Below are 4,605 nucleotides of genomic sequence, written 5' to 3' on the forward strand. Positions count from 1 at the left end.
CATGTACTATATACTCGGTGCATGTTCCACGATACTCGACAATACTTAATAGACATTGACGATATAGATGGTTGATTTACATGTACTATATCCTCAGTGCATGTTACACGATACTCGACAATACTCGATAAACATTGACCATATAGATGGTTGATTTACATGTACTATATACTAGGTGCATGTTACACAATACTCGATAATACTCGATAAACATTGACCATATAGATGGTTGATTTACATGTACTATATACTGGGTGCATGTTACACGATACTCGACAATGCTCGATAAATGTTGACTATATAGATGGTTGATTTACCTGTACCATATATTTAGTAATATTGTCTTAGATTTACAAGTAATGTCAAAATTTACGTGGTATATATTTACAAATAGTGTTAAAATTTACATGAAAATGCTAATAAAAAGAAATGATCTGCCCACACTTGACATCATACTATATACAATTTGGATTCGGTTTGGTTGGATTACTCTGGACAAAGAATACCCCCACGGTGTAAATCAAATCACAAGGTCATAGGTACACGCAGAGCTACCTCAAGGCTAAGTATAGATACACACCACAGGCCCAGGTTACTCTGGACTCGCCGATATATTCTGGCCACATTTGACCTCGGTGGTAGCCCCCTGATAGTCTAGGTGGCGCTACAGGCGCAGGTTCCTATGGACTTTTCGGTATACCCTGGCCAATTCTAACCCCGTAGTCCCCTGATCGCTTGAGCAGTGCTATTGAAACACATTCAAGTAGCATGGGAAAATAATCATCTCTCGGGTACAAGAATTAGTAGATTGAAACAATTTCTACAACCATTCAACAACTTTGATTCCACCATTAAGAGGTTTTCATAAAAACCATACAAATCGCAAGTTTGTAAACTCCGATTCCAAACTACATTAATAAATCAAGATCATATAAAACCATCGAGAGTTTAGAAATAATGATTTAAACATTTTTGAAATATTGAACAAGTAAAACAAATCATGCCATCACATTTCATAAATCATAGCATACTTTAGTTTCTATATCAAAACATTCGAAAGTAAACCACTCACTGTTAACCGGCTCCTCAGATTTTTGCTTCCTCCAACTCCCATTTATCTTGAAATTATATTGATAATCCTCTAGTTATCCTCCAAATGACCATAATCCAATTATTTAAAAATTAATCTTCAAGTATAGAATTTCACTTAAACTTTTCCCAAACCTCTAATTCGATCCAAGGTAGAGTTTGCTTTGCAATGTGATCCTTCAATTGCTCTAAAATTAATTTAAGACCTTAAAATTAATCTTCAATAGGAACTAATTCTATTCCAATTTTCCTTAATTTTTCTCATTAACCTTAATTAGGGTTTACTTCAATAATATCAAAATGTTGTGTCAGATTTACAAATAGTGTCAAAATTCACATAGATGGTATAAAAATTCACATAAATAATGTCAAAATGATGTCGAAATTTACATAGAAAAATTGATATGCCCTAATAAAAAAATTGATCTGTCCATAACTCGACACCATACTACAATTTGAAATCATGCATCTTATCCTGTTGTAAGCTCTCCATACTTGACCCGGTCACCAAGTATTCAAAGTACTTGAGATTGAATATCCTACAATCTAGTGTATTCCCCTGTAGTGCGCTTGTTTTGATACGACTCAACTTCCAAGGACTGAGTGCATGGCCAGGTTTTGCATCATATTGGTCGTAGAATTTTTCCAGTGAAGGGAGAATAAAGCATACGGGCGCTAAGAATTTTAACAGATCCTTTGATGTGATGTGCTTGGGTAGTGAGTCATACAAAAGGATGCGTCTGATATTCATGTCCACAACCAACATAAATCGATGTTGTTTGTAGTTGACTGGGCTATAGATGTAATCGACATTTGCCTATTCGAGCTGATGTTTAGGTACCAGTCCGAGCACGTAATTGACATATGTGTGCTCTTTCTCCCATACTTTAGTAGCTTCTTCCATCGTTTTCCCACGTATGGCCTCGAACAAGCTATCTGAACCTTGGAGGTTCAAGTGACTGCAAAATAGATACCAATAGGTTCAAGTGTATACCAATAGTGCAAAATTGTACATTAAAATTTAAACACTCTATAATACATACCAATATGCCATGTGGCAATGTCGTAAACCGATGAGCACATATCTTCGACCTGTTAATAAACTTCCGTCGGAGAAACAGGAATAAAAAATTGAGAACTTGTAGTTCACAAGTTAATTAATAAGCATATAAATGTAATAAGGGATGGTAACTTACGTCGTTTCAACCCAATTACTATCGCATGTCAGCTCCTGGAAGAACTCTTTCATCGTGCAATTTGTCCTTAATAGGACTTCATTCTCGACCAGTGAGGACCCATGTCCACATTGTTCAACCAGACCATGAACTCATCCATTAAGTCCTTTAGAATAGCGTGTGTCGGGTCGTAGGAAACGATATCAATCAAACGTTCACTGAGCTGAATGTATTTCTGCTTTTTTCCAGCCGCCCTTACCGTGTCAACTGGAGGGGTTTACGGCTGTGTTAGCTTCCTCTTCTTACTTGTTCGTCTCTATTCCCCCTCACAGTTCACAGGCTTCGTTGAAGGTGGAGGAATGAGGTTCTGGATCTTGGTGGCTGATGGAGGAATGGGGTCATATGATTCAGTGGAAGGTGGAGGAATGGGGTCATTGGTCTCGATGGTGGGTGGAGGAATGTGGTCCTGGAACTCCGGGTTATGGGACTCAGTAGCTGATGGAGGGGTTAGGTCACGAGTCTTGATGGAATGTGGAGGTATGGGGTCAATAGCCTTGGTGGACTCCACGCGTAAACCCTATATAATTTACAAAGTATGTTAGGTCAAACACAACATGATATAGATTTATATTAGAATAAGTTTAAGATGATATTACGTACCCGACACAATGATTGCAGTAGGCTGGTCACGAGTCTCAGTGGAATGTGGAGGAATGGGGTCAATGGTCTCGGTGGACTCCACATGTAAACCCTATATAATTTATAAAGTATGTTAGGTCAAACACAACATGATATAGATTTATATTAGAATAAGTTTAAGATGATATTACGTACCCGAAACTATGACCGTAGTAGGCTGGTGATTGTTTGTACGTCGGCCTGAATGACACTTAAGTCAGACCGTATATCTTCCAATTTATGCTCCATCATAGCCATTATCTGATCTATGTCACGGAGCGATGTGCGAATGCCCACACCCCTCATGGGCTCAGAATGTGCTGTATTCAACCGAGGCGACCCTCGCTCCTCAGTTGGGGGCACATACTCGTCAGTAGGGAGCTCGTGAGACTCGTTATGAAGTGGGTGAATCTCATACTCATCGATAGGGAGCTCATGAGACTGATGCTCATCGAGTTCTGGCTCGTAGGCCCTATGCTCGTGACTCCCGTAGTCATTGGAGTGACTACAAGCATCCTCATCATGGTATGATCATCAATGCACTCGTATACGGGTCGTTTATTGACCCTAGTGTCCCTGTACCGCCTCTCCCTATTGAACATGATCAATGGTGTGGGTGTAATCCTTGTCTATACAAAACAACGAACAATTTGTTAGTTATATGTGACATTCACCATAAATCCAAGTAAATTGTGATGTAATACATTAACCTCGATGGACTCAATTATGTCTCGCACTATTGTTTTGGTTGGGAGTGAGTATATACACTCCCAACTCAGGAATCGAGGTACGACATGTCCATTGAGTCGGGTTGCAACTTTTCCGGCAACCGTTGAAATGATCTCGTATGCCCACACCTACCATAATTCATAAACGATTATAAGAAAAACATAAGTAGTAAGTGACATTGACACTACAATTAGTAGATCTCCTATGGCCAGTGAATGAATATTACTTGAAAAGCATGAGGAAACCCCAGTTGTACTTGACGATGTAGTTCTCGTTGATCTTGGACATTTTTTTTTTGTAGTTCTCAGACTTACCATCGAATCCTCTTTGTAGTCCAAGTAACGTCCTCTCCCACAACATATTTCGCCAATCCATGGAGTTGAAGTAATCTAAATCCTCCACGTCAATTAATAAGGTCTTGTCGACATTGGCCCTCATCTTCTCCCTTCCCATCATAACCAATTTAGTGTAGTAAACCAATGTCATCTTCATAATATCCATATCATTCTCAAACTCTATCTCCTTGTACATTATCTCTAAGGTACCGATATGGATGTCCTGTGCGAAATCATTCCTCAGGTACCTATTACGTAGAGATTTAGTTCCTTCAGCCTTACTCACAACTATTGGATTAGGTGACTGCCACAATCCCATCACCAATAGAAAGTCTTCTTTGCTGAATATTACAACTGTACCATTCAAATCGAATGTCATTGAATCGTTCCTATGGTCTTCAACCTCCCTCAATAGAATGTAATGGACCAATAGACTGTTAAAGATAATGTTCATGTCACAAATCGCCCAAATACAGTCTTCTTGAAGAGGGCAAGCTGAGTGGGAGTAAGCTTCTCTTTCACAATCTTGTTAGTCATCCCAATGTGAGAGGATAGGCTGGTCGCTTGGCCTAGAAAATGATCCTGGGAAGGAATCTTGA

This window comes from Benincasa hispida, chromosome 3, assembly GCF_009727055.1.
Source record: "Benincasa hispida cultivar B227 chromosome 3, ASM972705v1, whole genome shotgun sequence".
Taxonomy (NCBI): Eukaryota; Viridiplantae; Streptophyta; class Magnoliopsida; order Cucurbitales; family Cucurbitaceae; genus Benincasa; species Benincasa hispida.